The sequence below is a fragment of the Saccoglossus kowalevskii genome, chromosome 15, assembly GCF_978046115.1.
Source record: "Saccoglossus kowalevskii chromosome 15, keSacKowa6.1, whole genome shotgun sequence".
In the NCBI taxonomy this organism is placed as follows: Eukaryota; Metazoa; Hemichordata; class Enteropneusta; family Harrimaniidae; genus Saccoglossus; species Saccoglossus kowalevskii.
In genome coordinates this window covers 18,718,677-18,730,582 of record NC_140655.1, presented here as the reverse complement: position 1 = coordinate 18,730,582, position 11,906 = coordinate 18,718,677, and positions in this window count along the sequence as shown.

Here is an 11,906-nt window from a genome sequence, read left to right as displayed (position 1 = left end):
TCTTATAGATGGCGATAGAATAGCAGTGATATATTTTTGACGAAAGTTTGTACAAACTGCTCCAAAATCGAAAAGCAGAAAGCTCTACTGAACAAAATCAGGAGACAAGTCAGGATTCTCCATTGGATAGCAATGACTATTATAACGAGTGTCGAACAAGAAGTTTTGGAAACACTAATGCCGCTAAATGTAAACAAAAGGTTGAAATAGGATGGCTTCATTATGACCTCTCCTTGAATGCCTACAAGATGATATTTAGGTACCAGAACCAACAAGACCAGAATACTATTGATTCACACGAGTAACGTGATGAAAGACAGTTTTTCGAACACATGCATTCTCGATGATAATATCAATGTAAACGGGTATTTTCCAGTCAGTCTAAAACTCCTGTAAAGCCATCATGAATAAAGTCTTTCTCGGAGAAGCTCACAGAACTCAGAACACATCTAATTTTTAAGACGACTATTGTCTTTTTGCCCCAGAAACAGAGCTTGATATATTTCAAAGAGCTATTTATGATTACAGTGTAGTAGACGAGGAAGAGCTTATCGAAAGTCCGCGACAGCAAAAATAGTTATACTACATGAAATTGTGCAGAAGGGAATGATACAAAAACCACTTGCGGCAAATATTGGCATCAACTGTCTTGATAACCTATCCAAAGAACGAAAACAATGTATAAGAAAAGTTATTAGGTTGATGGAGTGTAAAAAACATTGAAGAGAAAGAAGTTCACAACCACCTGCAGCTATATGTAAAAGAAATGGATGGGAAGACTTTTTCCCAGTTTTTTTACAGGATCGGACTTAATTCTTTCAGAACCATTAAAATTGTTCTTTGTACAGCTGGTAGGTACAGCTCACAAATTTGGTAATATACTCGAGCTTCCAATATCATATTCTAACCATCTAGAATTCCAGGCCGAGTTCAATTCCGTCCCATGGCTATCGGTATCGTTTGAATAATAAGTGTTTTGGTTGTTTGAAATATGTTGCACTGTTCAATGACTTTTTATCGGAATAGTAAATGTTATTTTCATTTGTAATTATTCGATTGATGTTTTTATTATTTTAAAACTATTTGTTGTTCACTAGACGTTGATGATTTGTTTCTTGCTAAAATGACTGTTTTGTTCGTTATATGACACTTTGTCATAATTCCATAGCAATGAATATATAATTACCAATTGAAAGAATTGCTTCAATGATATTCAATGGTGATGTTAGTTTTTAACTTTTTGTTGTCAATGTTCAATATTTCTTACTGCTAAATCTTTTATTACAATAGTATTACCGTAGTTGTTTTGATGTTGTATACTTTACTTATTATAGTTGTATTTCAAAACTCACCCAGAGAATATAGGTTTGATATATTAAATAATCAGTGTTAATAAAGTATTAACTATCTTTTATAACTAGGAAGTTCATTTATTGATGACATGATCAAATTATTTTCAAATATATATATATTGCCTGGAAACAAGAATGTGGGTGAATATGTTGAGTTCTCGTTAGTAATCATATAACTAAGATGATTTCATATACCTTCATGATATGACAGTTGATCATTGATCAACATCCTGTCAGTCCATCGATATAAGATATTATGTATTATGTTAATACTTTAGAGAGTATAATACTATATTTTTCTACAGTAAGTGAAACGGTTAATTGCAATAGAATAAAAAAGTATAGTCTTGCAAGACACAATGTACAGAAAATACACATTCATTTAACGTCGAAACATACATATATGCGAGCTTGTACAAAAGTATATGTTACGCGGTGCTGCATATACTTGCACATAGATGTTGGTAAATGATCTCAATATACGTGTTATCACACGTGTATTGTCACACATAAGTACAACATATGATGATATTGTTTGCGCTAAATAATACTTTCGCATATTACTTTCTGGAAGAAGGATATCTTGGGTTGTAAATTTGTGGAATCCAATAAAACTGAATCATATACGAGTCAATATGTACACATCAGTTTTCACGAATATAGTCATATGAAAAATAAATGCTGTTTTCTAACATGTACTTGCAACGTAACAGGAACTTCATCACGGATATGGCCCTTTTCTTACAGATGTACATACGCATTATAAAGTTTGCATACACATATCATATGCGCTCACAGTCTTACCGGTGAGATCATTGTCCAGAGTATCACCAGTAAAACATCGTTTTTCAACCCTTCAAACAAACATGTCTAAAATTGGCAACAATGTGTTCTGAATAGTCACCACCGTCCCTCAATTCGTTGGTTCATTTGGCTTGTTCCGTAGCAGCAGCAATTTCGGCCAGTTCCCATAAATATTTGCATTTCAGTTGCCATGTGCGCTCAATTGTTTTGCTGGCGTGTTACCTAAGAGTTGAACAGCACTGGTAAAGTATCCTGATACTCGTCTAGGATTGTTGTTTGTATGATACGCTTCGGCCCATAAGACATTTCTCGAGTAGCCGTCAATGCATCTAGTAATGCAATTCCGTATGGTGAAAGTTTGTCATAGGAGTCACATGAGGGTCACATCAAATTTGGCCCGGGTGATCCGTACTCGCAGTGGCAGAGACAATGGTGTTTCTATGCGTTTACACCTTGTGGGTCAATGATCTTTAACAGAAGAGAAACGCTTTCTCTGCTCACTATTACACCTTTCTGGATGCATTTCAAATGCATTCATCTGTAACCATGGCGTCTTCCGGAACCCTCCACTTGGCTTCTTCTTAATAAAATCACATAATGTCTGAATGGTGTTTTCTTCAGCATAATCCGTTTTGCCCCAGGAGTCGTTTCATACGGAAGGACAGGTGTGATATACTTACTGTAGATGCTTAAAACGAAATCAAGTTTCATACAGGGAATTACGTCTGTCATCCGCAACAGCAATAAAAACGTTATTAGTACCCACTCGTGTGTTAAATGAAGCTCTAACCTATCCAGTCACTGCACAACGTGTTTTAATCTACCGTAACTCAGCTGTTGAATACTGTGGACATGGTTCAGGTAGATCAGTACAAAAGGAATGCTTGAATGCTAAGCAGTTAGACATGGTAACAAAAATTAATATTCACGATAGTAATAAGCATAATACTAATCGAGTAAGTAATCCCTGGTTTAATAAAAATGTCAACAATTAAAGACAAATACAATACATGCTAAAATAACTTTCATTTGATCAGTAAAAAGAATAAGAAATTACTCACCAGCTGCAACAAATAAGATTAAAAATGAAAAACAGATTGGATTTGAAAAACCCAAGAGTCATTGGTCTATTTTGAACACCTCTACCGTTCGCCCAAATGATAATGATATAATGGATATTACTAGATTAGTGAGAACAGCACTAAACTTTAAAGTATCGATCATAGATCAATCATTCATTCAATAAAATAAAAAAACACATTAAAACTACTGGAGTGGATTTAATAATAAATAATTTGTTAAACATATCATGTCTTTCCATACCCATATTGGTTAAAATAATATTGTATTGTGCTGGTTTAAATATTGTACTAGACAGTGGTGTAGCACCAAGTCAAGCTTTTAAGAATAAAGATGACGTCTCATATCCAAATACCTATAGATGCATTACGTTACTCGGCTGCCTCGGTAAATTGTTCACATCTTTCATTTACGACAGACTGTGTAATATTTGGATAAGGCAAATATTGTTTGCTATAGTTTATTTCAATGACTTTGAATATTTCATTATTAAGCGATGATCTAACATTTTAGCTAGTAAGTTATCAGGATATAGAAATATTTCTTACTTTATTTTATACTGCCGAAACTATTGTACTTTCTGAGTCTGAAAATGAGCTGAAATTAGCACTCAAGTGAGTAATTGAATACTGTAAGAAATGGCATTTAACTGCAAATGGAGGAAAAACAAAGCTAAATATTTTCTCGCATGGGAAAGTTAAAAAATACCCCGTGTTTACGTTTGATGAGACCAATGTTAATTATGTTTTTCTTGGCACAACATTTGATTATTACTAAAATTAAAGCGCGTGAGTCGATACCTGCGCATGAGTCAGATGATCATAGCGTGTCAATGTTTACAAACAAGCGTCTATCCATGAGTCTTTGCGTTTTTAGCGTGTGTTTTTTTATCATCGCTTGGGACCCAAGTCCCGCGCGTGCGCAGGTGACGACCCTCCCGCTTTAAACAAAAGTACCACAATTTGCATAGCATATGGCGAATGGAGATTTCGACTTGTCATGATTGTTGAAAACACAATCCTGCAATTGCAATTTTAGAGTAGTAATGTTCATAGCAAATTATTTGATATGACAAAGTCAAGAATATATTTTGTAAGTCTGCTATGTCGAACCTTTGGCTGAGTGAAAAACGCATGAATAAAAAATGGCTTAAATAAAATTTGAAATTACGATTATTGGATATGTACATTCAAAATTGTAATTCTGAAATGCATGAAAATGGCTTGTGTACAACATTATAAATTATTGAAAAGAAATCGTTGTGTCTTGGTCCAGCTCACCAGGTTACCTATTACAACTTGTCTTTATCAAAATCTTGCTACTGATAATAGAATATGTAAATTATACCCAGGCAAGTATATCTGTGATGAATTTCACTATCTGTTTGAATGTAAAGCTTTCCATACAACAAGGAAATGATTATTAAAGCCGTATTATAGGTTTAAACCGAATACACTAAAAAATGAAGCAATTATTCAACTATTGAGGCTATCTAAATTTATAATTATATTATGAGGAAGTTTTAATTGCTGTAATTGTTTGTATATATTAGTATTACATTGTCTTGAGGCTGGTGCCATTGTTTTATTTACCTAATCACATGGTTAGAGGACGTTTACGCGCGTAATCATTCCATATTCGGAATTCACATTTGTTTATATGGTAGGATGAAAATACCCTGTAAAATACCGCAAAATTACGGCACGCTGTAACTTATGGCGTTACGGTGACAGATGTATAATAATAATAATTATGGAATGGAATGATAATAAAAACAAACATGACCGAACCCCACCCAAAGAAGTTCACTGATTCTGTTCTAAATTTTTTGGATTTCGGCATTCCCATGATGTATCCTTGGAAGGAAAAGATGTATAATAATAAGGTTATTGCGAGAATACTCACGTCAATACTCTCGCTGTACTGTCTTTGTGTATACTTTGAGGTATCCTCGTAATAACCTTATAGTGTTCGCATGCTATATTTATTGCAAAATTACGTCTAAGAAAAAGCATATGTTTTCTTTAGATTTATGATTCCACAAATTAGTATGCAGATTCTATGCATATTTATTACCTTTATGTTAACCTTATATACGATTTTGCATTTGTACTTATAGTATAACTGAACAAGTTTCAAAATGATATGGTAAGTTTAAATATAACAAGTCATTGTCAATGACACGTCCCCGTTCCGTTCATATTTGAGTGACATATACATTCAAAGCAGATCATGACCGAAATGCACCTGCATATGTACAACACATTGTGCTAAATCTGAACAAAATCCATCCATGCATGACTGAGATCCGGTTCTGGAATTGTGAAAATATGTGATTTTGATGCATTTTCGGCCTTAAAATGGCCATCATTCCGCTATTGTTAAGCAGATCATGAAACAAATGCACATATCTATTTGTGACATGATGTACCATGTGTGTGTGAAGTTTGAACTTGATCAATCCAGACATGTCTTGGATACGGATCCAGAACTGAATTCTTTAACAAAATGGCCGCCAGTCGGCCATTTCGAACTTGATCCGAAAAAAAAGACGTGCATCAAGGTCCTATTATGTTTAATGTATGTACCAAATTTGAACAAAATCCATCCATGCATAACTGAGATACGGGTCCGGAATGGTGAAAATGTGCGATTTCAATGCATTTTCGGCCTTAAAGCGGCCGCCATTTGGCTATCGTTAATGAGATCATGAAACAAATGGACATACATATTTGTGACATGATGTACCTTGTGTGTGTGAAGTTTGAACTCGATCAATCCAAGCATGTCTCAGATACGGATCCAGAACTGAATTCTTTAAAACAAAATGGCCGCCAGTCGGCCATTTCGAACCCGATCCAAAAAAAAATGAAGTGCATCAAGGTCCTATTATGTTTAATGTATGTACCAAATTTGAACAAAATCCGTCCATGCATAACTGAGATCCGGGTCCGGAATGGTGAAAATGTGCGATTTTGATGCATTTTCGGCCTTAAAATGGCCGCTATTCGGCTATCGTTAATGAGATCATGAAACAAATGCACATACATATTTGTGACATGATGTACCTTGTGTGTGTGAAGTTTGAACTTGATCAATCCAGACATGTCTCGGATACGGATCCAGAACTGAATTCTTTAAAACAAAATGGCCGCCAGTCGGCTATTTCGAACTTGATCCGAAAAAAAAAATGACGTGCATCAAGGTCCTATTATGTTTAATGTATGTACCAAATTTGAATGAAATCCGTCCATGCATAACTGAGATCCGGGTCCGGAATGGTGAAAATGTGCGATTTTGATGCATTTTCGGCCTTAAAATGGCCGCTATTCGGCTATCGTTAATCGGATCATGAAAAAAATGCATGTTCATATGTCCCATATAAGGTGTGATGTATGAGTGAAGTTTGAACTTAATCGGTCCATGCATGTTCGAGATACAGGTGATCACGGACGCACGGACGCACGGACGCACGGACGGACGGACGCACACAGGGCAAAACATAAGTCCCCGTTTTCGGACTGCGTCCGAACGGGGACTAAATACGTAAAAAAAGGTTATTCAATTTCCTTTACACACTAATTAATATACAAATTATATACGTGTTCACGTACTGTAATTTTATCCTCTTTGTTGTTCTTATTTGTTGATACCATAGTTCAGATTTCAAGTTGATTTGAGATTTCCTGACCAGATCGCGGCTATTGACTGCCAAGTTGATAAGCCAGGGGTTTCTGATTTCTCGAGTTTTTAGGCCGCCGTCATGATTTGGTGGCTTTCTATGGGATTTCTGTCTGTAACATGATTGTAGATTTGTTTGTTGATTGATGTATGTGGTCGTATTTGTCCTTGTGACTTGGCGTGGTTGTTTGTCCAGTAAACTTGAGTTGAAATTTTTTTCATGACATGACTTTGGAACATCACGGCGGGTGTGGCATGCCAGCAGCAGATGCTTACCCTTCACGTGCACCCGGTCTGAATCACTTGTGAGGGTTTGTGATATTCCGCTTCCAACGATTTTGTCATTATATTTTTCTAGACTACTAATATTTGGAGAATGGCTTATTGGTGCTACTATAATTATTTAAATACATATAATATGTCAAGAACAAGAGAATTTTATGTCTTCCTTACGTTTTATGAATAACTAATTAGTATGCAAATTGTATGCAATTTTTTTATTGGATTTTGAAGTTGTAGTTATAAAAGTTTATTTTGAAAAAAAAAATCAAGTTTAACTTTATAAGTGTGTTATATTGATACTTTAAAGAATCGACAGAAAACTTATGAAAACGTATATTTTTGAATATAGCCACCTTTATGATACACCCTGCTGCTACCTTATGCCCACCCTAAAAGTTTTACTGCCATCCAGGTGATACCCCCTAAGGGTAGTACTACCACATAGACGGGGTGAACGAACTCATTTTCTAGGCCTCTTTTGAGCATTGGCTACCGGACTATAAGACATTGAGGTAGGTTGAGAGAGTATATCAGACACGAGACATTGGAATCATTGTCAGATCTCCACCTTCCCAGGGAAGGGCTCTCATATAAACTGATAGGACATGAGTGCTGTTCAGAAATTTTACTGGTATTTAGAGGCACTAAACAGAACAGTGATGGTACATTTAACAATAGTGGATGCCTGAAGGAACAATGAGGAGGCACCATATAAGTAACACTGAACAAGATTTCTGGCGAGAGACATTCAGAACAACAATAGGCCATCGATTTTGTACACATATTGGGTTTCCTATCATGATGCTAGATACCATGAACGATTATGGATTCCCATTGTTCCTACTGCTGTATAACGCACACCAAAATTATATCGGAGGATTGGTCTATTCCAAAGGATTCCCATGCTATTATTCCTATTTTCATACTAGAATCTGCAATAAAATTATATAGTTAATGAATGTCACTTTTCCGTGTGGTCCTGGGAATTGATAATTGTACCAATCTTTGCTGTGGTGTGATTCGGGCAATTTCATTACGTAGAAATCTTACGGAGAATACAAGAATGGGTATAAGAATATCAGTCTGTGATATGTAGAAGGTAAACTGCACCAGGCGTCTTCTTTTATGAGCGGTTGAATCATATCACGTTGATGTTGCTTCTCTGGGCGTGCGGCAAGACACCATCAAACACGTTAACTCTAGGGCTCTACTTGGAGTTGTTTTGATTGCCATGGAAACAGTAATGCAAACACACACAATAGAAATGTTTTTATATTCTGTTGATGTTTTTGTGTATCACAAACTAACCAGTGATTTTCCTGTGTAATTTCAATAGATTACATATCTTTACCATGGCACAGTTTTTACAGATGTACATATATTATATACAATGAATACAATTTTTCTTCTATGATTTGACATTTTTCAGGCTAAACACTCACCAACAAATTTACAATTTCAAGGCCATCAATAACATTTATATAACTAATTTCAATATATGAAAAATGTATTCCGCGATTTGAATTTTTGAAAAAATTGCATAAAAGATGTTATGCCCAAAGGGTTTAATCTGGAAATATAATAGAGTTGTTTTTCTAGTAGCTCCAGAAATCCATCCTTTCCAAAACACTCGACGTGCAGAAATGAATATCCTGCAAAACATGTACAATAGTGAGAGATTATATGGATTTCCTGGAATTGGTTTTGTATGGTAAGAGAAACATTTCCTCCAATGAAATATCGATGTATTATCTTTGGAGAATGCTTTGTCTTGATTTCTGAATCGGGAATAATGATTTTGCGCAACGTTTTATTGCAATTTCTGAATACATACGTTTCGATACAGACGACTGACACTCGTATATACCTTTGCAAAGTAAAACCCTTTCCCCCCAGGTGTAGTGGTAGGTAAATATATAGGGGGTATAAAATTCGAAATGAAATAGTCATAGAATGAACATACCAGAATAAATCGAACTTCAATAGCAATATTTTGTTTCTGTCACGTGGTTGACAAATAAGTCCTAATAACACCCCTGCCTCCACAGAATAGATGCTATAAGTTAATTCATGTTTAGTTGTAAGTGAACAGAACCAATATCACTCTTACCCTGAATGCAATAAGCTTAAAATTGTTTTACTCCTACTAGACATTCTTATATTAATTCTTAAAAATATATGTACTTCATGATTAAACAAGGATTGATGTGGTACGGACTGTATATCTCTCTTTAAATTGGTTAAGGCTTAATGGTAATACCACGACAAGTACATTAACATTATCTGAGAGTGCGCCATTGCTATAAAGGTGTAGAAATATGATTATAGTAAAATTAAAATCACCTTTCTTATCATATTCTCTGGTAAAACACCTGCCACCTGAATGTATATATATCATTGGAATATAATCACTAACTTTAGTTGGGATAAGATTGAAAGTAAATCATCGTAATAGTGGAATGTGAACGTAAAAGAAATTCATCTTCATATGAATAAAGGAATAAGTCTGTCAGCACGATAGGACGTCTGATACTCGACAAAGTCAATAAGAAATTAAGCATATTAATACTGTCAACTTCAGTAGAAAATATTTGAATGGGTGGTTCGTAACATAGTAAGTAGAACCCGACCACTATGTATTAGTAGCGACTAGAATCACTTTTATTAAAACAAAATGTGTTTTGGAAAACTTTTGATAATGCGTAACGTAATTCGGATCTACCAGTGAAGGGGCATGGAATGCCATACTTCGTTGAAAGATAGATCTCCCAAACTCAACTAATATTTTTCCTTCAATAGGAAATTGCGGGATAGAACCATTTTAATTTTTTTTAATTTTTAATTTATGATATGCTTTATTTCCCCAATATTAAAGTATTATTTATTAGTATCACATTTCTAGGCAGTAAAAAACGACAGAAATCATAAATAATAAATTATCTTAATTAATTCATTACATTCCGTGGAACTCGTGAATATTCACCATTATCAGTGTTCCCTTCTAATTGTTTTGTCATGTTTTATAAAAAAAATATAGTACTGACACCCCTCATGATTTGTATTTCATGTTTAAAATTCCTCTCTAACATGGCTGAACTTATCTCACATTTTATTTGTAAAACTCGTATATATAATTACAAACTAGTTGTCAGGATGTTATACTGAATATGCGCTTAGTTGCTGTGATTCCAAATATGTCATATTATACATATATCAGTAGGGTTACACAAATGAAATTGGAAAGTGAGAAATAAATAAATTAGCCATCAATAAAATAACTACGGTCATAGAAAACAAAAGTATGGACGGGTTGGGCCATTAGCAACACTGGGGGGGGGGGCAAATAATTTATTTTTTATTTTCTCTATAAAATATTTTCCCCTAAGAGAGCGGCGTGCAGATTTTGTTTCTGTACATTCTTTTTCAAATCTACCATCGCCCCAAATTTATAATGGCCCACCCCAAAACGATTAAAATACATGTTTACTTTGAATGACCAAATGGTATAACGAGCTAGAAGTCGTAGTCAAGTTTCGTTTTAACAACCACGGTCGACCATCGTCACTGGTCGATTATCGACGAGTCAGATTAACAAAGCACGGCCTGCCATGGTCATACGACCGGACTGAACTAAAAGTGGTGTGGTATCCCTCACGGGTCACCCGTGGAAGCGCCGTCGAATCCGTCGGTAATAACATAAACAGGTGTTTCTATAGCATGCTTTGAGGTGAATAAACGCCATGAACCAACAAATCGAGTATACTAGAATCACTTGACAAAATACCGAGTTTGGGTTCCCGCGAGGATACATCATCTGCTCTATTCCACTGTTCTATCTAGTTCACTTACATACACACCTGATAAGATCACCTGGGATCATATCGAACAAACGCTTCTTGATTAATTTGGCTTTCGGGTAAGGAGTTAGCGTACAATCAGTGGTTTCTATGCAACCAATGGAACGGGCTCTCTGATTGCACTGAACACCTTTAAAGACCGTATGACGCACATTTAGTTTTGAGTTATCTTCACTAGCTCTAGTTTCATAATATTATAGAATATATGAATACGTTTATATAACGCAAAGTTAGCTTCTATACTTAAATAATACAACCTGACCATACTTACAACCCATCTTATTTCACAAAACATTTTCACATAAGTGGATATATATATATTGTGATATTAACTACTAGCCTAAGGGCCATTAAGATTGGGCTGAGTTTTATGATTATTCCAATAACTATACTATATAATCTTAAGACAATAAAATGTATTTTCACTTGTATGTATCAGGTGATATGATAACTCGTTAATTTGTCGTAAATATCCCGCCTTTTCGCTCCATGCCATATGCCCTATCTGATGAGCGTCTTACATAGACAAATAATTACACACTGGGAAACAAACTGATTTGGTTGTCAAATAAGACGATGAGATTGTTTCCTGATTGCTAGACCTGAAAATACTACTGAGGATTTCAGGCGATGAACGTTAATTGTGTGTTTTATTTGATCTCCAATGTCCAATTTAACTGGACAGAACATAGAAACATGCAAAGAAACATGTAAAGATTGAGGCTTAATATATGAAGTGAACATCAATAATGTGAAAGCAGTTCTCAGTGGTTAATGAATAACAATGTGGTTAAGGACTTTGCATTAATCATTCCCAGTCATGTTTGCGGATATGTGACTATAGTAGCTC